Below are 26104 nucleotides of genomic sequence, written 5' to 3' on the forward strand. Positions count from 1 at the left end.
TATATATATGAAATATAAAATGTACATGTTAAAATGTATTGACATAATGTTGGACAGGATTGTTTAAATCTTTGACTTTCAAATGTTTTACATTAGAATAACATCTGGTTTATATATTATATGTCCACATTCACCTTTTTAAAAGTAAATATGTGTGTATGTATATATATATATATATACACATATATGTATATATATACATATATATACATATATGTGTATATATATATATATGGGACAGATACCCTCAAGCCTGTGAAACAAAAAGAAATACTATGGGAAATAGAGGTGATTTCCTTAAAAACACAATGTAAGGTTTCTTCCATTTTAGCCATGTCAGAGCAATGGATACTACACTCACCTTCTCACTGTGAGCAACTATAACCTGAATAAAATATAGAAAGCATTTCCTTTTATATGCTGGGTGACACAGATCCAGGACTATGATCCTTGAGGCAAGGATATCACAGAATGAGTTCTAAGCTCATGCTAGCTTTATTCTATGGGTCATTTTTTTTTAATTAGTAAAATGATTTTTATTTTTCATTGAAGATTATTTCATGACATCTAAACATGCCTTTGATAATATTTAACAGATGGTTTTACAATGTAAAAATTTTTGTCCAGTGTTATTAAGGAATAAATGATAAATATAATTGTATTTAAGACATATAATATGATGATTTTATATACATTGCGAATGATGATCAAGATCAAGATAATTAACACAGCCATGAACTCACATAGTTAGCTCATTTTTGTGTGTGGTGAGAATGTTTTAGATTTACTCTTAGCATATTTCAAGTATACAATATGGTATTATTAACGTAGTCCTCATGCTACACATTAGATTCTCAGAACTTATTCATATTATAACTGAATGTACCCTTTGACCTACATCTCCCCATTTTCCCCTCTCCACTCCAGGTCCTGGCAACTGCCATTCTAGTCTGTTTCTATGAGATCAGCATTTTTCTTTTTTTTTTTTTTCAGATTTCACATATAAGAGATATCACATAGTATTAGTCTTTCCATAGCAATTATTTTGCTCAGCATAATGCCCTTAAGTTTCATACATGTTGCAACAAATGACCTGCAGAACAAGGGGGTGGAGCTGGGAGAGCTGGGAGTCGAACCATAATTTTGGTTGTCACACGTTACTGGATGATGTTCCAAACAATAGATTGGAGAGACTGCACTGAGCACATGAGACGTTCAATTAAGATGCCAGAAAGGCTGTATTTTAGCAATAGCACCCTGACATCAGGGCTACCATAGACCTACTCTGAAAAAACATTGAAAGAATAAAAAAACAAAGCCACCAAAGGACCCAGATGACCCACCTGCTTACTAAAACAAAAGCCAAATTCTTTAGAGGAAAACATCAATATAGAGACTCTCAACAATTAAACATCCACAATAGCCAGCATAAAGTTATTACACATGTGAAGAAGGAAGAGAATATTACCTAGGGGACAGGTAGTTAGCAACAGTTCTAGAGATGACAAAAATATTGAAATGAACAAACAAGAAGCTTTTATATTTGGGGACAGAAAAGTAATTGTAGTTGATTTATTTTCAAAATAAAAGTCTATCCCTCGGTTGCAAAAACTCCAAAAACTTTAAGAAAGATAAACAAACACAAAGAATCTACACATAAGAACACCACAGTTAAGTTCCTTAAAAGAACAAATAATGTGTGAGAGGGAAGAGAAACAGAGAAAGAGAGAGAGAGAGAGAGAGACTTCAAAGGATCCATAAAAAAGAAATATATTACATAAAGGGAAATAAACACTATTGAATTCTGATCGAAAAAAATGCAATTGGGAAATCAATGCAAAACTATTTTTTAAATGCTGAAAAAAAGAAAAACCTGTCAAACTTGAATTCTATGTTCAGCAAAAGTATACTTTAAAATTAAAGCAAAATAAAAATGATTTATATAAGCAAAGGCTAAGATATCTACCACCAGTAGATGTGTTCTGAGAAATTGTGGAAGTTCTTTGGGCTGAAGGAACATGACTGTAGATAAAACTTGTGATGGTTAATTTTATTAGCAAATTGACTAGGCTATGATGCCCAGCTGGTTATTCACATACTAGTCTGGATGTTACTATGAGTGTATTTTTATATTTTATTAGCAATTATAATCAGTTGACTTTAAGTAGAGTTCATTAACCTCCATAACGTGGGTAAGCCTCATCGAATCACTTGAAAGTCTTAAGAGAAAAAAATGAGGTTTCCCAAAGAATAAAGTTATCTGTGTCAAGACTGTGACATAGGAATCCTGCCTCAGTTTCCAGCCTGCTGGCCTATCCTACAGATTTTAAACTTTGCCAGCCCCATAATCACAGGAGCCAATTCTTTAAAATCTCTGTGTCTCTGTCTTTCTCTCTCTTTATATATATATCTATGTACCTCAATAGATATCTATATCATTGATTCTGTTTCTCTGGAGAACCTCAACTGATACAAAGCTCTTACATATATGAAAAAAATGAATGCCACAAATGGTAAATACTTGGATAAGTGTAAAATGTTTCTCCTCTCTTTTTATATTTAAAATATGTGCACTGTTGGCTAGTTCTATTTCAGTTTTAGCTGAGTAAGCCTCTCGAAGACTGATGCTCATCAGATAATAACTCTAACCAAATAACAAACAGACATAAAAAAAAAGGAAACTTCTTAAAACCTTCAAAAAAGATAAAGAAAGCAGACAGATTATAGAGAGATGACAAAATCTGGAAATAGAAGTTATCCTATAGGGTGAGTTCCCTGTTTTTAACACTTTTAGCTGAAGGATCAAACCTGGGTTTTAAAATCTGTGGTGTTTGTGGTCTGAAAAACCTACAGAGTTCTAGGCAAATACAGCAATTATAGAATGTGGGATAATCATAATAAGATATCACCTCACATATGTAGGGGTGGTTATTCTCAAAAAAAAGTCATATTAATTATGTTAATGACTTTGTAATCAATGGATTCTACTCTTTTAAAAAGATACTAATAGGTCATATTATAGTTTCTAAAATGACTCAATTGAAAGTGGAGGAATTTCTTTGATAATTAGGTCTGGCACTGATGATATAGTTTCTCTGCTGCTGGAAGACTGTTGTAGAATCATGTGCAAACTGTTTATGATATATAAACAGACACCAAACACTTCATTAATTTATTAAACAGATATTTATTAAATAGCCATTAAAAGCTTGACAAAAACCTACGGATCAGAATACAGAGATCCACAAAGCATTGCCCTCTAAGAATTGCTGCCATCAGTGTTAAATAAAATAGGGCACGCAAACTCTCCTTATTATTGCATTTAACATCCTATATGTACTTGATTTAATTACACGTAAAACAAAAGGTTTTTACTTCTTTTGCTCATTTTAAGAATTTGATAAACGCTATAGAAACATATTCAGGAAAAATAGGCATACAATATTTTCCATACAATTTTAGGGAATTTACAGTCTTCTAAAGTTGTTTGACAAGACCAAGACCTGGTCTTAGATGATTCTGATTATGTGGGAGACATGTGAACAAGCAATGTATGTATATGAACTTTCTAAACAATGGTGTATTGGGCCATTTTAAGGAAGCAGCTGATTAAGAGAAATATTTTCAGAAAGAGAAAGGTCCCTGCTACATGGATTAGATGGTCAAAATCAGCTTCAACTTACTTATTGCTAAATCTGGATTGATTGGTATAAGAAGTATTTTGTTTGAATAAAAATATGGAAGTTTTTGTTGTTGCAGTTCTTTTGAGAAGTAGCATAACATATTGGATTCTGAAGTTAGACTCTTTTGGTTTTAAATCCTGGTTTTTAATAATTACTAGCTCTAAGTCCTGAGTTTTATGTTGTTTTGTTTGTGTAAAATGGGGCTAATAATAGCACCTACCTCTTGGTGATTTTTGAGGTTTAAGTTAGCTAGTGTTTGTAAACAGCTAAGAATGACATATGGAAATACTAAAGAGTATATAAATGAATGTTAAATAGCATTTCACTGACTTTTGAACTATATAAAGAAGTCCTGAGATGTAAGGATATCATTAAAAGAGAGTGAAAGGAATTGGGTAAAATTATTGAGAAAGGCAAGAGAGTACATGACAAATTAATTTCCAGATACTATTTTTAGAGCCACAAAAAATTATTTTAACAAACTATCAAAAGTAAAAGGATAATCTTAGAAAATCTTTTTGTATTCAAATCCTTATACTTTTACTTCCACAACTAATATGTGTACTACTAAAAAACACACATATTTTTAGAGTAGCTTTCTAGATGCATTTTATAATGCCTAAGTTATGAAAGATACACAAGTGTAGGGAGAAATTATATGAGTTCATTGTTAGACTATGGTAAGGCTATAAGAGGACAACAGAATGGAGGCTGAAAAAAGAAATAGGAAAAAAAAAAAGAAAAAAATAAAGCAAGCAAACAAAAAACAATAAAAGAAAAAGCCTGGAAGGCAATATCAATATGGTGGTGTAGGAGGACCCTGAACTCACCTCCCTTCAGGAACACATCAAAACAACAACTACGTATAGAGCAACTTTTGCTGAAATCGACCTGAAGACCAGCAGAATGACTCTTCTATAACCAACACTGTAAAGAAAGATCCACATAGAGTTTGGTAGGAAGAGAGGAGAAGCAAGTTAGTCAGGACCTGCGCCCCCTAGCGGGTGACCCAGAAGAGGAGGGAGATATCACAAGTTTGGGGATCCTCCATGAGATCTGAAACTTGGAATATGAGACTCTGAAGCTGGCTTAAAACCCAGTGGGGCTCACTGAAGGGCTGTAAGGAACCGAAACTTCACCCTGAAGAGCACAAGCACAGACTTCCTTTCTCCCAATCACAGCACAGCGGCAGCAGATTGAAAACTGCCTGGTGCTCTGGCTGGCTTTCCAGGATCGCCTTAGTGTTCAGCCTTCACTGGGCTCTTGCTCTCACCCCTCTTGCTCTTGCACTGGTCCCACTAAGGTGGAGACTTCCATTGCCAATGACAATGTGCACACTAAGAAGGAGCAGAGCCAGCTCTGACCCCAGCCCTACTTCTGACTAGGCAGAGGCAGCCATTGGCAGCATGTTCCTCTATGCACATGCTTGGGAGGGAGTAATAACAGCTCTAGGATGGAAACCACCATTTCAGACATGCACGTCCACATGCAGACTTGGGAAGGAGCAGAACCAGCTCAGTAGCACAGCTCCAACACCTTCTGCACAGACCCAGCCTCTAACTAAGGCAGACACACCAGTGAATAGGTATAACCAGCACAGAAGTGCAACACCAAACCGTTAGGCCCTAACCATGCCCCAACCCAAGGCTGAAATAGCCAACACACCTGGGAGAAATGCAACTCCCGAAGGGCTTCTGCTCTAGCTACTTGAGCTCCAGTCCCACCCCTCCCCCCATAGGACAATGACTGCCATTGAGCATAGGAGAAGCCCAGCTCACACCTACCTGGATCTGGCTTTAGCCCCTTCAGTTCCAGCCATACCTCCCAACAAAGCACTGGCTGCCAGTGCACCCTAGGGGATGATGCAGCCCATGATCTCTTCAGATCCAGCTCTCCAACCAAAGCCAATGGGCACATGCAGACTGCATAGGGACACTCCTACATAAGTACACACCTTCAAGACTGGATACATTATGGTTTCATCTAGTTTCATAGAGGCAGAGAAAGTTAAACAAAATGAGGAGACAGATGAACATGTTTCAAATAAAAGAACAAGAAAGAAAACCTGAAAAAAATTCTAATGAAATAGAGATAATTTATTTGATAAAAAAGTTCAAAGCAATAGTAATAAGAATGCTAACTGAACTTAGGCAAAGAATAGACAAACACAGTGAGAATTTTCACAAAGAATTAGAAAATATAAAAAAGAACCAGTCAGAGTTGAAGAATAAAATAGCTGAAATGAAAAATTATCTAGAAGGAATTAACAGCAGATTAGGTGATAGAGAACACATAAGGACAACATCTATAGGACAACACCAAGCACATTAACATTTGCATTAAAGGAGTCCCAGAAGAGAAAGAGAGAATTGTTGAAAATGTATTCAATGAAATTATAGCTGAAACTTCCTGAACCTGAAGGAAGCAGATGTCCAGGTACAGAGAGTCTCTAGATGAACCCGAAGAGACCCACACCAAGACATGTCATAATTAAAATGGCAAAAGTTAAAGATAAAGAGAGAATTTTAAAGGCAGCAAGAGAAAAACAGAGAGTCACATACAAGGGAACCCCCATAATACTATAAGCTGATTTTTCAGCAGAAACTTTGAAGACCAGAAGGGAGAGACTTGATATATTTAAAGTGCTGGAAGAAAAAAAAAAAAAAAGCCTACAACCAAGATATTCTACCTGGCAAAGTTAGAAGGAGAGATAAAGTGTTTCCCAGACTAGCAGAAATTAAGAGTTCATCACCACTAAACTGGCCTTACAAGAAATGTTAAAGGGTCTTCTGTAATCAAAAAGAAAAAGGCCATAATAAGAAATAAAAAATATATGAAGAAAAAAATCCTATTTAGTAAAGGAAAATATATGGTAAAATAAGTGTATCGGCAACCTAAAAAGCTAGTAAGAAGCTTAAAAGACAAATGTTGAAAACTACTCTAACTATAATAAAGAGTTAAGGGATACACGTGAAGATGTAAAATATTACATCAAAAACACAAAATGTGTGTGGGGGAGATAAAAAATGTAGATCTTGGGGCTTCCCTGGTGGTGCAGTGGTTGAGAGTCCGTCTGTTGATGCAGGGGACATGGGTTCATGCCCCGGTCCGGGAAGATCCCACATGCCACAGAGCGGCTAGGCCCGTGAGCAATGGCCGCTGAGCCTGCGTGTCCGGAGCCTGTGCTCCGCAACGGGAGAGGCCACAACAGTGAGAGGCCTGCGTACCACAAAAAAAAAAAAAAAAAATGTAGATCTTTTAGAACATTTTGAATATAAATGACTGTCAGTTTAAAACAGGTAGTTATACGTATTGGTGAACATATATAAACTCCTTGGTCACCACAAATCAAAAATGTACAATAGATACAAAAAAATTAGAAAGGAATACAAGCATAACATGAAAGAAAATCATCAAGCCACAAGGGAAGAGATTAAAAGAAGAAAAAAACAGAGAACTAGAAAAACAACCAGAAAACAAGTAACAAAATAGTGGTAAGTACATACCTATCAATAATCACTTTGAATGTCAATGGATTAAATGTTCTAATCAAAAGACAGGGTGGTTGGTTGGATAAAAAACAAGACCCATCTATATGCTTCCTACAAGAGAATCACTTAGAGCTAAAGATACACACAGACTGAAAGGCAGGGAATGAATAAAGATATTATATGTAAATGGAAACAAAAAGAAAGCTGCGGTAGCAATACTTATGTCAGACAAAATAGACTTAAAAATAAAGTCTGTAATAAAAGACAAAGAAGGGCATTATATAATGATAAAGGGATCAATACATGAAGAGGATATAGCATTTGTAAACATATATATACCTAATATAGGTGCACCTAAATATATAAGGAAAATATTAACAGACATAAAAGGAAGAAATGACAGTAATATAATAGGAGGAGATTTAACACCCCACTTACACAAATGGACAGATAATCCAGACAGAAAATCAATAAGGAAACAATGACCTTAAATGACACATTAGACCAGTTACACTTAATAGATATCTATAGGACATTCCATGTAAAACCAGCAGAATATACATTCGTTTCAAGTGCACATGGAATGTTCTCCAGGATAGATTGCATGCTAGGCCACAAAACAAGTCTCAACAAATTTAAGAAGATAGAAATTATGTCAAGCTTCTTTTTCAACCATAGCAGCATGAAACTAGAAATCAGTTACAGGAAGAAAAGTGAAAAAACCCCCACAAATACGTGGAGACTAAACAACATGCTACTAAAATCCAATGGATCAATGAAGAAATCAAAGAGGAATTAGAAATACCTTTAGACAAATGAAAATAAAAATGAAACTTTCCAAAATATATGGGATGAAGCAAAGGCAGTTCTAAGAGGGAAGTTCATAGCGATACAGGCCTACCTCAAAAAAAAAAAAAAAAAAAGAAAAGAAAAATCTCATTAAAACAACCTAAACTACCATCTCAGGAAATTATAGAAGGAAAAACAAACAAATTCCAAAGTCAGCAGAAGGAAAGAAATGATAAAGATCAAAACAGAAATAAAAAAAATAGAGAACTCCCAAAATAGAAAAGATCAATGAAGCTATTATTTTAAAGATAAACACAACTGATAAGCCTTTAGCCAGGCATATTAAGAATAAAAGAGAGAGGATCTAAATAAACAAAATTAGAAATGAAAGAGGAGAAATGACATCAGATATCACAGAAATACAATCACAAGAGAATACCACAGTTATATGCCAACAAATTGAACAACGAAGAATAAATGAATAAACTCCTAGAAACATATAATCTTCCAACACTGAATCAAGAAGAAATAGAAAATATAAACAGACCAACTACTAATGCTACTGGCAAAAATTTGAATTTCTCAACCATTAGCACTGTGATTAAATGTCTCTCTATGCAGTCATTTTCTACATCGTAATAATTTCCTTTCTCTCTCTCTTTAGTTCAGCAAATATTTATTCAGTATTTATATATACTAGGAGTTGAGAAAGCAGTAAGTATATAAAGATGCCTTGCACTCTGTCCCTGACCAGGGGATGCCGGTAGACTAAAGGCAGAGAGGCTTATAAAAGTATATAAGTTGCAAAGCATAAGTGCTACAGCAAAAGATATGAACAAATTGCCCAGGAGGAGAGAAGGAACAAGTAAGTGATACTCAAAAGCAGAATCAGAAATAGGTTGCTGCCATTTATCATTCTTTGTTGAATTTTTTTTCTAGCTATGCAGAGTCTGCACTTTCATTTTTTATTTCAATGATTTTTCCCTTTATAAAGATATTTCTTATATTTTTATCATCTTCAGGATGCTATTCCAGAAACTTTTTTCATTATCCTCTTTAAAATTACTTATTTGCTAAATGTATCTTTCATTTTTAAATTATAACATGTGAATATTTGATAGCTAAGGATTTTTCCTGAGTTTTACGTTAAATTTTTTTCAGCACTGGAAAAGAAAATGATTTGAAATATTAAAAGAAGCCACTGATCTACCTCCAAATAAAACATTGAATAGGAACACTACAAATCTTAAAGTCACCTGAAGTAAAACGAAATTTTATAAGGTGGGGCTGTAAATAGACCAGATGTCTCAAATGGACTTTTTTAGATTAACACATTTGAATGCATTCCTCTATGCATGAAAAAATTTAGTTTCATTCTTCACTATTGAAACAGCGTTGGATACAAAAAAGATAAGTTCAGGTACTTACTAGCCCATAACAAAGGAAAAGATAATCATCTTTTTACATCTGAATTCTCCTGCTCTATGAAGCTATAAATTATTCTATGCACACACACACACACACACAGACAAAAAAATTTGAAAACTTAAATAGAATAAAGCACAATCCACTTGTCTTTGTTCAGGTACGTTGTCTCTGTGAAGTCATTTTTTAATAGAAAAGACTACTTTCTACAACATGGATTAACTTATCCATGTTGGCTATTTCTTACCTTGCCCATTTCAAAGTATGGATAAGAATTCTTAACTATTTCTTACATATCATGAGGATTAATGATTCTAAGAAGCTTTCAAGATGGAATTTCTTTCAAGTATAAAGCATCATCAATAATAAAGAAAAAGGAAATTAAACCATAATATCCTTGACCATGATGACAAATTGATGTCCTGATGGGCATAATTGGCATTTCATATACCCGGCTGTAAGGCAGATTTTGTAGTGCACCATTATTATTCTACCCAGGTACACAGATGATACTCATAATGAAACTTACACACCCCACACCTAAACGTATGTGTATAGAACACACACACACACACACACTCAAATCTTACATGTTCTCTACAAGTTTACCCAAGAGAGAATTTAATCTCATGAGTGGATTAGAATTAATGTAAAAATGCTTCCACATCTTCAAAATTCAAAAGCAAGGTAAGTTGAGCCCAAATAATATACTTGCATTTTGAAGGCTATATCTCATATTTTATTTTATTTTATTTATTTATTTTTGATGTGGACCATTTTTAAAGTCTTTGTTGAATTTATTACAATATTGCTTCTGTTTTATGTTTTGGTTTTTTGGCTGTGAGGCATGTGGAATCCTAGCTCCCTGACCAGGGATTGAACCTGTACCCCCTGCACTGGAAGGCGAAGTCCCAACCACTGGACTGCCAGGGATGTCCCTATATCTCATATTTTAATGTTTTAGAAATCTTTGAGAGCTAACCTATAGTAAATAACTGTTGTATAAAACCATGAAATGTCATATTTTAAAATTGTGGGATATTAATTAAAATATGAATTAAAACTCAATATCCTCAGAAAAATATGCATAACACTTTTGCTGATAAGAGGAACAGCTATATCTTTCAAGTCAGGCCCGATTCCATGATCAGTTAAGTAGGCAATTTAAGTGTCTTGCCAGCATATAAGTGACTATCTAATATGAAAAGACACACAGGCATTTGTAGGAGAAGCACAGTTAATTTTGATATGTTTAAATAAGATGGTACTTCAATCAAACTATATATTCCAAACAATTCTCTGTGATGCTTTTGATTCAGAAGTTTAGAGATGATAACACTGATGAGAATGTGGATAGTAAAATATCAAAACTGGCAGCACACAACTGCAATTTAGAAAAGAAATTAGATTTCCCTGCAAAATAGATTAGGAGAGGAAGTGGAGACAAAGTGTCGTAGAACACAAAAACAACTCAAGCAACACTTTAGAAACTGGCAGAAGTAATTGCACCTCTGCTTAATGAAGTGAATGATTTAGGGACAAACTCTTCAGGTTTTAAATAGGGCTGGAGGGGAGGAATGTAAACTAGTTACCGAGCAAACTGCTTGGGGACTTTAAAATCTTCATGCTCAGCATCTCATACTTCCCTTGCATTTCTGTAGTTCTAATACTTCTAATATTTGATTACCTCAAAATGGAAAATATTTTAATTAAAAATGTTTAAAGATATAGTTAACAGATAGCTATTCAGGTGCAAAAAAGGTGCAAACAACATGACAGTGGTAACTTAAATTGACCAGTAGAGGCAAAGTTGAACTCACTCTCACATTTATAATCATCTAAAATATTCATCGAATTTCTATTAGCTGCCAAACCTCTTTCTAAGCTGTGGGGATAACCTTCACAGGTCTGGCATTCTAGTGGAAGTAGATAGAAAACAGAGAAAAAAGAAACAGCAAGAAAGTTACAGGGAATATTAGAGGGTGCTACATATTATGGAAAGAATGAAAGAGCGGAGGGAGCTAGGAAGTGCCTGGTTTGGAGATGAGAGTTGAAATACAAAGAGATGGTCAGAGGAGGGTTTACTGAAAAAGTGACCTTAATGAAGGGGACTGGAAAGAGACAAGCGTTCAAACTTCTTAGGTATCTGGAGAAATACTTTCCAGTTGGAGCTTGCTGAGCTGAGCCTGCACATCCGGACCCTGTACTCTGCAACGGGAGAGGCCACAACAGTGAGAGGCCCGCATACCACAAAAAAAAATAAAATAAATTAAAATAAATAAATAAAATAAATAAATTAGGCCCAAAATGTAAATCTTTGAAAATCACAGTCACCAAGTTTCACAATTTCCTTTCTTAAGAAGTGGGGAAGGAGGTTTACCTAAAATAGCCTTTCTATTTGTTTTCAAGGCCACAATACCAAGACATAACTGCTTCTCTGTCAGATTTAACCCAATTTGTACTTTATATCCAGTTCCCAAACAGCTCTTGTTTGCCCTTGTTACCAGCACCAGCATAATGCCAAGCACATAATAGCTGCTCAGTAAGTTTTCATTGAGTATATACTTGAAATTATAGAGAAATCAAAATCTTTAAGACCTCGAGGACTTAAATAGTCTTTAGCTCCTGTCTTTGTTTTCAGACCATTAAATAAAGCTTCTCCAAAGTCAAACCTAGTACAATTTAGAAGCAGCTACTTCTGGAAAGTATTAGTATAAAGAGCCTTTTCCTGATATAAACTTCACAAATGAGTAAGTACAAAGAGAAAAAAACAAAAACAAAAAAAAACAATGTTATTATATCTTTATCCGGGGATTACTTCTAGTATACTATGCTAAGGCTTCTACTGAAACACAGAAAAAGACTTGGAAAAATAAATAAGCAAAAAGCTTTTCTTAATGCTGCTAGAATTTAAGTGTTACTTAATGTGCCAAGGCAACGTTACTGCCAGAATATGGCCAACCTGGTGGAAAAGAACCTAGAGGACTCAGTTTGAATATGTACTTTCCTTTGAGCAAAGTTAGAGGAAGAATGTTTTGGTACCTTGGAGAATATGGTGTCAGTTTATATAAACAGTCCATTTAGACCAAGTCTGTATTCTTTGGAGGTAAAATTAAAGGAAACCTTTTTACAAAGAACAGAGAAACACAAGATACAAGCAATGCTACATCTGGGTTTAAAGGTGTTATGCTGTCCTTTTCATTTGTTGTTATCTCTGTACAGTGGAATTATGGGCAGTTTTCCTCTTTTTTTGAACTTCTCTGTACCTTCCAACTTTTCCATAAGGGGCGTACTTTTTTAATAATCAAAAGCAAACAAATACCAAGTGAGAAAGCAAGCTTGCAGAAACCTAAAACTTTCAACTAGATAGGTAATGTTATCTGAAATTGACATAAATGAGATGATAACTTTCTATATATTTTAAAAATAAGTAAGCATTGGCTGGAGAAAGAAACAGATTGAGTGAGTTAGTAAAATACTGTGCTGATATTGTGGATATTGCAGAAGGAGTAAAAGAACAGAAGATACATGGGATAGTGCCAAGAATTAATAGTGAAGGCTCATCTTCACTGCAAAAAAGTAAAGAAGAAACACTTGAGCCTGTGAAATAGATTAGAGGGTTTCAAATTATGGATTTTTAAATTGTGGAATTTCAAATTGCAGATTAAAGGGATCCCAAAAGACCAAAAGTAACAAGGTATGAACAAGTAGTTTGACTTTGGGCCAGCTACCTAATATCAGTTATCTCATCTTTTTTTTTTTTTCGCGGTACGCGGGCCTCTCACTGCTGTGGCCTCTCCCGTTGCGGAGCACAGGCTCCGGACGCGCAGGCTCAGCGGCCATGGCTCACGGGCTCAGCCGCTCTGCGGCATGTGGGATCTTCCCGGACCGGGGCACGAACCCGTGTCCCCTGCATCGGCAGGCCGACTCTCAACCACTGTGCCACCAGGGAAGCCCAGTTATCTCACCTTTAAAGGGAAATACGATCTACCTCTAAGAATGTTTATGATGATTTAAATAGGTAATATGTGGCAAACAGTCCTCATCAAATTTTTTCCTGAATCTGGTGGTATAGGAAGGGAAGAAGAATAACACGAACAAGTTTTCACCTATCTTAAAGAAAGGAATTCAGAATGATTTGGTTAGCACGAAAAATTAATAGAAGAAATTAAAGTTAGATATTAAAAGCTGCTTGATGTTTTGTTTCAAAAACAAGTATATTATGAATATCTTCTAACTAATTACTAAGTTCTAATAAGCTATATACTATATAAATAAAATGTAAAAGAATAACAATAAAAATAATCTTATAGTGATGTACACCATATTACAATTCAGCTACTATAGCACTAAATATAAACCTGCTAATTTCCTTTAGCATAGATGGCAACAAGAATAAAACTGAAGAATATATAAAATGTCATTGGCATGTTAAACTCTAAAATCAACGCTATGGATTCTGAGATAGCCAACATCTCCTTGACAAGATAGAATGAACATGAACAAAAAGAAATGCAAATTTCCAGGAGCCAGTCCTAACCAGGCCACTCAGTGTGCCAAATGGGAAGTTGGTGTTCTTTGAGAGAAAACATGTATCCAATTTCATGACAATCTGTCAACATATGTGGACATGGGAGTCTGGGGCGAGGAAATCTTTGAATTACTAGGAGGAGAAGAATTGCTATGGTCTCAGGCTCAGCCAACAAGCTACCTTCAGTCAACTTGCTTCCCATGAAGGTTGCCTACAGGGAGAGAATATGCTGGTATGCAAGCTGCAACTCTTTCTTTCACTTAGCTCTTAGATTTATCATTTAAATTTATAAATTAGCATTCTGCTTTTTACCTGTCATCCTTGCCTCATTGGCATTTGTTATTCTAATAAACTGTCACAAAGACAAGGTTAGGTTTAATATCCAGAAGATTGAGGGCTGAGTCCTTTATCACACCAGCCTAACTTCCCCAAGATTCTCCCTCAACCACCCACATTTATTTTTAAAACAAACATAAATATATATAATATGTATATTATATACATAACAAATCTCAATTATTGTACTTTTCAATGTTAATCATCTATTGTTGATATATCTTTATAATCAAAAGACCAGCTACTTGGTTCAAGTCAACTTTGATAGCAAATACAAGAAATAAAAAAGATTATTATTTTGGTGAAGTGATTAAAATAGGTAAACCATGTTATGCTATAATAGTAACAGATATGGTAAATCAGAAAACATAAACATGATATAGTTCATATTTAGAAAATTAGCTGATGTAATATATTGGAGAAGAGGAAGATCATTGAAAGGAGACCAATCAGGAGATGGTTAAGAGTAATAAGGACATAATCGTTAGTAGAGATGGATGGAGAGAAGAATTGTATTTAGGAAACTCTTAGTATGTGTTTTAGATTGCAAGTACAAAAGCATCCTGGTAGATTAAGCAGAAAAGGAGTTTACTGAAAGGATATTGGGTAGCTCAAAAAACTGAGAAAGCTAGATAACTTTTATCAGGTTCCCAGCTGAGCTTTCAGTAACAAGGATACAATCCTAGCTACCAAAGTGACCTGATGAGAAAACATTCCTTTTCCACCAAAACCACTGATGGTGATGATATGCAGCTAGCATCATTGCCATGAACTAGAGTTTAATGCCACTACTACTTCTTTTCCAGGATCTTAATCTTACACGATCATTGTCAGGCACCTCTGGCATCACCCCTAGCCAACACAGTGGATTCTGTATTGAAACTCCTTCCTTAGTTTGCTTATTTTTGAATTAGACCCTCAAACAAATCTATTTGTTACAGATCAGATCCTAGACACTAGCATATGGTAATAGGTTTATCAATATTGGGGTTTTTTTCAAGGCAGCCACAAATATAGTTTTCTTCCTATAAACCTGTAAGGAAAACACACAATATTGATAATAAAAATTATAAGCTAAGAAAACGTAATTTCTTACATAAGAATTAAGTATAGTGTATATAAACTGAATCTAAATGCTTCTGATTGAATAATATTTTTCATACCTAGGAATGCCTAATCCTGAACAAAACAAGGAAAACACTAATATAATATTCAGCAACATCCAGTTATCAAAGTAATATATTCCATAATTATTATTTCATAATGCTTATTTTTAATTCATCTATATTAGTTATAAAACAAAACAAAACCCAACAAAATCACCTTCTTAACTTTCTAAATTTATGAAATCTCTCTTTTTCAATCTCAGAAGTTGTACTTTAAAAAAAATAATTCTTACTCTTTAGTGGAAGTCAGTTCAAGGGTTCAGAAAGTGTCCTGTGGAATTCTTCAGTCTTGTTGCTGCATTTCCCATTACAGTGCTTTTTGAACGTGTTAAAGTGATGTAATAATCTCTCTACTTCACAGCCCTGGCCCTCTACTTTGGCTGGACCCTTCACCTTGGTGATAATGTGCCCATCTCCCCAGACACCTAGCTGACCTCACAGCAGTTTAAAGTTCGTCATAATGCAAGGTCTCTGGTATCTGCCTGAACTTTTCCATAATCATCAAAAATACTTGTGTCAGGCTTCCCTGGTGGTGCAGTGGTTGAGAGTCTGCCTGTCGATGCAGGGGACACGGGTTCATGCCCCGGTCCGGGAAGATCCCACATGCCACGGAGCGGCTAGGCCTGTGAGCCATGGCCTCTGAGCCTGCGTGTCTGGAGCCTGTGCTCCACCGCGGGAGAGGCCACAGCGGTGAGAGGCCCGCGTACTACAAACAAAACAAAACAAAACAAAACAAAACTTATGTAAATTAACCCAGATCTGGACCTTATATTACAAATAAATGAATTAAAAAGCACTCTGCCAAGTAAATTATTTTATGTTATAATTCAAGTATAAGAACTAGTCCTTGAAAAACTTGAAATTTCAATGCTTGGGAATCACCTCTGTCAGTTTTACAGGTTAAAAACGGGCAACCTATATTTCAGTACTGGGACAAATATGCCTTTGTTAGGGCCTGGCATCACCATACGCTGGTGATGTTAGAGATTGAGAAAAGTATCTGCAAAAGATAATGGGAGGAGAAACCCACATGACTGATAGGTGACATTTTTAAAAAGATATCTTGAAAGATTCTTGCATCTTAAATGATAAATTTCTCATGGTGTTAAAGGGAAAAAGAAGTATATCAAGTATATTAAATTTAACTTAAAATGATTAAATAATCAAATTTTTGTAATATTTTGTAATCTGAGATGTTTGCAGCAGCTGTTAGAAAGCAATGAGGTCATTTTTTAAAGTTTAGTCTAAAAGAAACAAAGGAAAAAAAATAAAAACACACAAAATAGAACAGATGTAGACATATTGAAATAGATAAGCTAAGAAGTAGAATGCTCAAAAAACCAAATGCTATCTTTTCCACTAGAAGTGAAGTCTAATTTCTTAGATTACTTTTTAGTATTTCTTTTTATTTAACTTTCAAAATTTCACACACTTAGTATTTAAAAATCAGTCAGTACTATAAGGATAACCCCATTGTTATCTTCAGAGAGTAGGTTGAATTTAACTGCTGAGTTCACTACACTATCCACAAAATAGAGTGGTTTTTCTTCCCATAGATAGCTCACCTAGCTAGGTTCCTTATTCACTTCAAAATGGTTGGCTTCAAAAGGATTGCCTTGAGTTAACCTGCAAATGTGAGTGATAGTTTCAAGGTGCAATTCAAGATTTAATACAATTAATTAATCATTGAAATAATGGAAGTGTCCATAGAATATCAATTAATCACTTTTAAGAAATGTTCTATCTCTCACTCAAAATACCAATTTTAATGGGTGTATTTAAGTTACATTTAACACACAATTTAAAGTGATTATTAAATCAAAGAATAAGGTATATGAGTTCCCTCACAGAGTGAGGGGAAAATAAGTTGATTTGTCAAATAAAGTGCTAGAATTTCTCCCTGAGTTTTGCTCCAGGAAGCAAACGAATTCTCTTAATTTAGTTATTGTTATCAACTTATTAGGAAGCTGACAATCAGATTGAATCACTCTAAGAAGTGAATGGGTGAGATCTCCACCCACTGCCCCAAGGATTTTTGCATTTTCAGTGGATAATTTTTTAAATGGTGAAATGAAAGCAGAAATCAAATCATGACAAGGAGGCATTTTTGAACTAGGATAGATTTTTTTAGACTGTTAAATCTTACTTAACAATCTCAAATTCTAATTAGTCTGTTTGGGCTGCTATGACAGAATACTGTAGACTGGGTGGCTTATGAAATAGAAATTTATTTTCCACAGTTCTAGAGGCTGGGAAGTCCAAGATCAAAGGACCAGTAGATTCTGTGCCTGGGGAAAGCCCACTTCCTGTTTCATCTAAGGCAGTCTTCTTGCTATAACCTCACATGGCAGAAGGTTCAAGGGAGATTGCTAGGGTCTCCTTTAGAAGGACACCAACCTCATTTATGAGAGCTCAGTCTTCATGACTGAATCACCTTTCAAAGCCCTCACATCCTAATACTATCACATTGGGAAAAGGTTTCAACATATGAAGTTGAGGGGTACACAAGTTTCCAATCTGTAGCAATTCTATTTTCAGATTACTCCTGCCCTTGGTAGGACTTCTTTGTTCACATGTTCTTTTTATATGTATATATGGGAAAACTTGGCTTTAGGAAAATTTTCTGAAGCCATAGAGAATTTGGGAGAATGAGGAAAGTCCTTCTATCATAAACAAGTCATAGATTATTATCTGGGTCAATTTCTGCTTTTTAAATAAAAAGAAAAACACAATTTTGTTAAAGGTTTGCATTTTAACCTGTACATTTGGAAATAAATAGTTCATATCTTATTTAATTTGACATTACCCTGATGACTAGGTAAATGGAAATATTTCTTCTCTTTGTCCTACACTCTTTCATTTCATTACATGGTACTGATGACAAGCTTTTCACCTAGATTGCAGCTAGCAGGCTTGAGCATCGCCTGCCAGAAGTGATTAATACCAATCAAACAGAGTTCGTTCAGTGGAAAGACTGGCAGAAAACATTTATCATCTTCTTAAGGCATTAAAGTTCCAGATTGGCTCTGTGCTTGAGATAAACAGGATATAAATGCATTTGCTCCAATGTTCCCCTTGTTATCACATTTATTGAGCCTATTTTCCCAAGCAATGAAAGTAACTGTGCCCACTCTTTCCAATGCTCTTCAAGCTTAAATGGCATACCTTTAAAATCTTTCAGTAATAATTATAATGTCCAAATCTTAAATTAGGGAGAAACTAGTTAACACCCAATAAGACAAAATGTCTCCCTCAAACTCTTTCTGAGATCTCTTCTTAGATAATGAAATATAAATCAGATGTTACCAACCTCACATGTTGAGGCATTTGTTTATGTTTCCCTGGTGTTGCCTTTTAGCATAAAACAAGTGCACTGTACTATTTTGTATCTCTCTGGTGGGGCGGGGGGAGGGGAGATGCAAGAAGGGTACAGGCCAATACTACCAATCCTTTCTGTTTCAAGGGGTGAAAACAAGTAGCTGAGATAGACCCAGAGGGGACAGAATGATAGCAATGAGCAAAGCAAGAATGTAACATTTGCTAATCTCTTACTGCTACCCCGTCTCACCTACACACCTGCCCTGCGTCACTAGCACTGACCTGTCCCAGCTCTAAATTCCTTAAAGTTCACACCCCTTCTCCCCTGATGTGCACCTTCCAAACCCAACCCTGTTTACTTCTATGTGATCATCCCTGGGTCTGGACATAATGTAGATTATCTCTTCCTCTAATCTCTTTCCAGTCTATTGTTTTGTGTAAACTCTGTCAGGCTTTCTTCAAAACATTTCTCTTTTATTTTTAAGGGTCTCTGTTGCAGTTAAAAATAAACATTAAAATAAGACTTTCTGATATATTAACTTAAAATATCCTCAAGACAGTGTGTTCCAGGCTTCTCACTGACTAGGGAAAGAGCATAGACAAGAAAAGAAAAGCACACATGGAGAACACACAACCATCACCTCATTGTTTGTCCTTTTCTTCACTTAGTAAACATTTATCCAGCATTTGCCTCAAGTGGCCAAGCCCTCAAGGGGCTCACTGACTAATGGACTAGACAGAACAAAGAAATCAATCCTCACAATACCTTACATCAAAATAAGTGTATGTACACAGTGTATATCTAAGAGGCCCACAGAGTGTGTTTAGAAGGACACCCAACTGTTAGAGAAGAACAAGAGTCAAGGAAGTTCCATCCAGCCCAGTGGAACTGAACAGTAGGTGCCAAGACAGAGGCATGAAGGAGCAGGATAAACATAGGGAATGAAAATTGGTTCAGTTTTCCCACTGATGACAGATGGTGAGTTGGGAACAGAGAGAAGAGTTTTGATCAGGAAGTGTCTTATTTGTCATGGTAAGACATTTGAACATTATCCAGAGTCAGTGAAATTATTTGTCATGATAAGACATTTGAACATTATCCAGAGTCAGTGAAACTATGATCAAATCTCAGAAAGATTTTAAGCAGGGAGTAATATAATTAGATTTACAAACCACAAGGTTAATCACTGTAACTTTAAAGGATGATTGGAGAGAAAAAAGAAAACAAAACAGGAGACAGGTAACTACAGTTATCTAAGAGAGAAATTATGAGAGCTTTAAGGCAATGGAAGCAGACATTTTCAATTCAGGTTTTCAATACAGAAACCCAATCAACCCATATTTATATGTAATACTGTTGCTTTTCTAATTAGCTACTGCACAGATTTATGCAAGGTAGTCATCAGCAAATGTTATTTCTCTTTTGAAATTCCTACTCTGAAACACACAGTGGTTGTGGTGGTTGCAATTTGGGGAGAATACCCTCTTTCCCATGGCAGAGGTCATGTATTGACTAGTGCCACAGGAGCAAACCTGTCAATTAGTTAATAAATTCAATCTAAATCTTGTTTTATCCTTTGATGACCTTAAAATATGAAAATGCCTAAAAATTAGTTTTACCTAAAAATTCTGCTTTTGACTTGATAAATATAGCTTTAAGAAAACCATACTAAAAGGTAGCCAGAAAGTGCTATGTAACACTGTCCTTCAACCTAGACACATAAAATAATCTTAAAATCCAGTTATCCTCTTCAAATGAGCTTGGGATTCCTACTTGCTACAGAAGCCATAAACAGTTTCTTGCTAATCAGATTTTAGAAGAAGTCACAAGTAGAAAACTGTGAAGGTGGAAGGTCAGAGTTAGTACTTCAAGTACTTACTAAAAAGCATATATTGCCTGAAACTGTTTACTCAAGTCAGAACCTTTATTAACTGCATTCTTTTCTTCTGGAAGATAGGATTCAACTATAAATTATTTGGATAGGGTACCATCTCCACATTAATTTACCAAGACTTTCATCCTCCCACACAGAAGTGTATTTCTTAATACAACTCAAAAGACATCAAGTAACTCATCCAACCTATTCGTCAACTCTAAATGGGATTTGACGTTAAGAGGTCAGCATTGCTTTTCCTCATAGATGACTAACAAATTTACAGAGACATAAGTTCACCGTTCTCACATGGATCACTGTGCAACAGACCGGTGTTTTTTGATTGTAGCAGTTAGGTTTCAGTTATTAAATGAAAGTGGAAACTCAGGCTGTGACAAATTGCTTGACGCCTAAACAATGATCCAGAGAGATACCCAGAAGGAAAGCCAACATATTTCCAGGTTTCAAGAGGAAAACTTGGCCAATAATAATAAAGTCACATAATTTTGGGAAATTTTGTGAAATTCAAATATTAGAATAAATTAAACTATGATTTAGTCTTAGCATTTCATTGATTTACATGAAATTCTTCTTTGAAATTATAATGCATTTCAATTTTTCTTAAAATGTTCACAAAGTTAACATTCATAGCATAAAAGTAAATATTTATACAATTATAGTTTATTTTGTCATTCTCTAACCTCTTAATTAAATTCAACAACTTGGGAGCATGGGAAATTAATTTTCTTTTTACTGGAGAAGCTAAGCAAATAAAGAGAAAAATCCATGTGCATTTCCAGTGAAAAGTTGATTCATAGTTTTATGGCTATATCTGTATTAAGTCATGCTTTCAAATGAAGAAATTACTCATGTATTCCAATGTGCCCAAATTCAGGCAAGTTTTGATTTAAGAAGAGTGATTTAGAAATGGCTTGTTCATAGGAAAAATCAATAGTGGCATATTTTGTCACAAGTCAAAATTTCAGCTTTCGCTTCCTAATTCTGAGCAACTAACAAGTGACTGGTCTGGACAGGTGCCTTGTCTTATTTATGCATCCACCATGGTAATTGCACACCCTTTCTTCACTTAGACAGGTTTTCCATGCTTAAATATAGTAACTTCAGCCCTCACTTCCACTTTATTGCTCTGACTTCATCTCCACAGTTGGAAAATGTGTTTTCATTATCTTTGGTCATACACCTAAAAGCATTTTCACTATTAAAAGCATAGATACTCATAGAATCAATGTTATAATGCTTGTTGAGTAGAGGTAAAAAAGCACTAAAGAATTCCCTTCCCCAATGCATAATTCATACAGCAATTTAACAAAAGTGTATTAAGAACATAGTATATGCCAGGTACTAGGGATAAGAATAGCAAGAAACAAAACAAAACTTCTAGAAATGTCCATTCTATTAGGGGACAAAGACAACTAAATAATTACAATACAGATGGTGGATACTATAGGTTACTTACCCAACATCCATTCTTCCCTTCCTGTTATAAATAGAACTGTAATTTTCTTAAATTATCCATAAATCCTCCATGAAGTCAGGGATGCAGACTAGGTATTCATTAGTCTAAGCCAGTGGTCCTCAATTGGGAGTGGATTTGCCCTCTAAGAGACACTCAGCAATGTCGAAGACACTGTTTGTTATTACAACCTGGGGGATGGCATCTGATGTACAGAGTCTAAGGATGTTACTAATACCTTACAATGCACAGAGCATAGAATTATCTAGTCCAAAATAACAGTACTGCCATCATTGAGAAACACTCGTCTAAACTGAGGTTAGTAACACTCTCCCTTCCTCATTTAGGAATATGGGCATGAGATAATAGTTTTCTTCTAGCAACTGCCATATGTCCAGTTGGTCTAATCAGAATAATAGGGAAAGGCTTTCTCTTTCATCCTTTAGACTTAAATATGGAGACATTTTGCTCTGTTATTTCTTGCAATTACCTTGGATTCCTTGGACGGTCAGAGAGAATGAAGCCAACACAAAGAAGCATGCAAAAACCTATTCTTTTGCTGAGAGAACTGGAACTTTGATAATAGCATACTTTGTGGGGTTTAATGTGAAATAATACATGTCCTCATTATTTGTTAGTGTGTGTCAGATTTTCTGTTACCTGAATGAAAAGTTTCCTAAGCAAAGGTAATATTAATAAACATATGTATTTGTACCTAGAGGAGTACCAAGGAGAGACAGCTAGTAGAGCCTAGAAAAGCCTGAAATGGGCTCTCCAAAGAGGAGGTGTCTAACTTACTCCCAATCAGCCAGATAAGCGTGTAGTACAGGAAAGATATTACAGAGAAAGTGAGCAGCCTGTACAAAAGTCTGAAAATAAGAGAGGACATGACACACTAAGGGAACTAGAACCATGGATGGATGGAATGGAGAATTCATGGGTTATGGGTGAGGGAGTGACAAGAGGATGACCCTCAAGAGTTGGCTGGAGACTGATTCTGTAGAATTGTGTTGCAAGCCAAAGAGCTCAAACATATTATTGAGGCCATAGGGAGCCATGGAAAGATTCTAAGCCTTAGAGAGTGATAGGGTCACATATGCCTTGTTGAGAAATTGCTATAACCATGCAGAGAAGACTAGAATGGAGAGAGAAAAATAAAGGAACCAGCCTTATTAGGAAATGTTATAGTAACCTAATAACAGGTGTTAGAAGCTAAACCTAAAATGATGACGGGGTAGACATAGGGGAAAAAGAATATTAAACTATTAAACAATTGATTAGACAAGATTCACTGATTCAATTGATTAGACAAGATTCATTTCTAGGAGGTAGAAATGAGGGAAAGGAAAAGATTAACAATGATAATGAGAATCATGATCCACGACACTTAATAGAAGTGGTACACTCACTCACTGTGGAGTGCAAGAGTGCCAAGAGGCGAGGAAGGTGATGGCTTAAGCGGTTCATCTATTGAGGCTGAGGCAGAGTTAAACAGCTCTGTGTCAGGACCCTAGAGATTCATAGTGACATTCCTGCAGGAGCTAGAGGATGAGTGATAACCACTGTCATGTCTTATGGTCAGAAAAATGTTGTGGTAGAGAGAATAATGCTCCCCCATAAAAATGTCCATATCCTAACCCCTGGGATCTGTGAATGTTAGAGTTCTCGAGAGAAACAGAACCAATAGAATGTGTGTGTGTGTATGTGTGTGTGTGTGTGTGCGTGTGTGTGTGTGTGTGTGTGTGTGTGTAGATAGAGGGTGAGAGAGAGATAGATTACAAGGAATAGGCTCATGCAATTATGGAGACAGACAAGTCCCAAGATCTGCAGAGTAAGTTGGCAAGCTGGAAACCAGCAGAGCCAGTGGTTTACTTACAGTTTGAGCTGAAGCCCTGAGAGTCAGAAGTGATGGTGTAGTTCCAGGTTCCACTTCAGAGGGTGGCTGACTCAAGAACCAGGAAGAGCTGATGTTTCAGTTTAACCAAACATTTGGGCACCCGGTGGCCCAGTCAAGTTGTTGCATACAATTAACCATCCCAGTAACCTTACATAGCAAAAGAGGCTTTCAGATATAATTAAGTTAGAACCTTGAGATAGCAAGATTATCCTGGATCATGTAGTGAACCCAATATAACTGCAAGAGTTCTTGTAAGAGGGAGGCAAAAGGGTCAAAGTTAGAGAAGAGATGTGACAACAGAAGCAGAGTTTGGAATGATGTGCTTTGAAGGTAGAGGAGGAGGTCAGGAGCCAAGCAAAGCAGACAGGTTGTAACAGTTGAAAAAGGCAAGGAAACTGATTATCCCCTAGAACCTACAGAAGAAAATGGAAGAAAGAACCCTACCGATCCTTAATTTTAGGACTTCTGACCTCTAAAACTGTAAGAAAATGAATTTGTGTTGTTTTCAGTCACTAAGTTTGTTGTAGTTTGTTACATCAGCCATATGAAACTAATGTATGTATTGAGCATTTGGATGGAATAGTCAACAGGAAAAATATGCAACATACATATTTCTACAACTAAAGCTAACTTAATCACATTTGCAAGTACGTTTGCTGAATTTGAGGGAAAGAGAATTTATAAACAACTTGCCTGTATTCTCTCACTTAATACAACAATCTCGTGAGTTAGGACTGTAATTTTCTCTATTCCATAGATGTTAAACTGAAACAGAGAAGTTAAGGAGTTGACACAAAGTCACATGGTTACCAGAAATGGAATCTTCAGGAAAAGAATGGAAAACTATTTTTCTTATGGTTTTTAGAGTATTGAGGCGAGGATACGTTCACATATTCCTTTTAGTTTATGATCTTGGTCTCCTGCTAACATACTGTATTACAACTGTGTGATGAAGGAGAAAGCAGTACCCAAGGGATTTCCGATGCACAGTCTAGGGTTGGCAAGGCTTAAGGGCAAGACATATAGTATTAGACAAGTTGCATTCTTCCAAAGTTGCTGCCTTTCTGCTGTTGTAAGGTTTGATTCAAATGTTCTGTCTTTTTTTGAATTTTCTCCTACTCCTACACATTTTATTGTGAATATAGTGTTAATATGTGACTTTAATTTGCAAATTATAGATAATTAAATTTTAATACCTTTGTGTTGCTTGCTTTTTAAGTGAAATGGCAGTTACTCCTGAATTTATTTACTATATTTAATTACTGATTTCTAAAATAAACAACTTTGCATGAGATCTGAGTGTAATCAGATTACGACTGCATTCAGATTACTTATATTTGTTTGTGTTGTAATACATACAACCATCAGTCACTGATGCATATCCATAAGATTTCTGATTATGAAAGAGCTCTAACCATAAAATAGCATATGAGTTTTTGTTTTATGTAATCTACAGAATGCTTACTTTTTTCCATCTTGTTCGATAAATTCTACAAAGAGATGCCTCCCTCGCCTTTAAAATGCAAAGAATTTTTATACTGTATGCTGCATATTTTTTGAAACCAAATTTGTTTAAATAGTGTAATTTGTATGATTATGTTCAAATGTGACAATCAATGATCTAACAAGGCTGAAAGACTTTTTTTTAAAGTCCAAATAGCAAATGTTTTTGGTTTTGTGGTCCTTCTGATCTCGATCACAACTATTCAATTCTGCATGAAAGCAGCCATTGACAGACAATACATAAACCAAATGGGCACGGTTGTGTTCTAATAAAACTTTATTTCCAAAAATGGATTACAGGACATATTTGTTCTGTTGGCCATAGCCAGCCTATCTCTGTGTTGCAGAACCTCAGATAAAGTTGACAGGGCAGATATTGTGGTTGGTTGTGTGTTGGGGGGAGCAGAGCTGGGTAGGGAGCTGGGGGCAAGGGTGGGGGACGGGGTTAGGTAAGGTTGAGTGGTGGGACTTTTTCACCCTGTTTGTTGTCTAGTTGTCTCCTGAAAGACATTTTTGTTTCTGAGTGTTCCATGTTGTTTCTCTCCCAGTAATCCAGTAAGGGCAATGAAAATCAATCAATCAAAATAATAAAAAATGAATATAATTAAGAATCCTCA

The sequence above is a fragment of the Pseudorca crassidens genome, chromosome 5 (genome assembly GCF_039906515.1).
Source record: "Pseudorca crassidens isolate mPseCra1 chromosome 5, mPseCra1.hap1, whole genome shotgun sequence".
NCBI classification, from domain to species: domain Eukaryota; kingdom Metazoa; phylum Chordata; class Mammalia; order Artiodactyla; family Delphinidae; genus Pseudorca; species Pseudorca crassidens.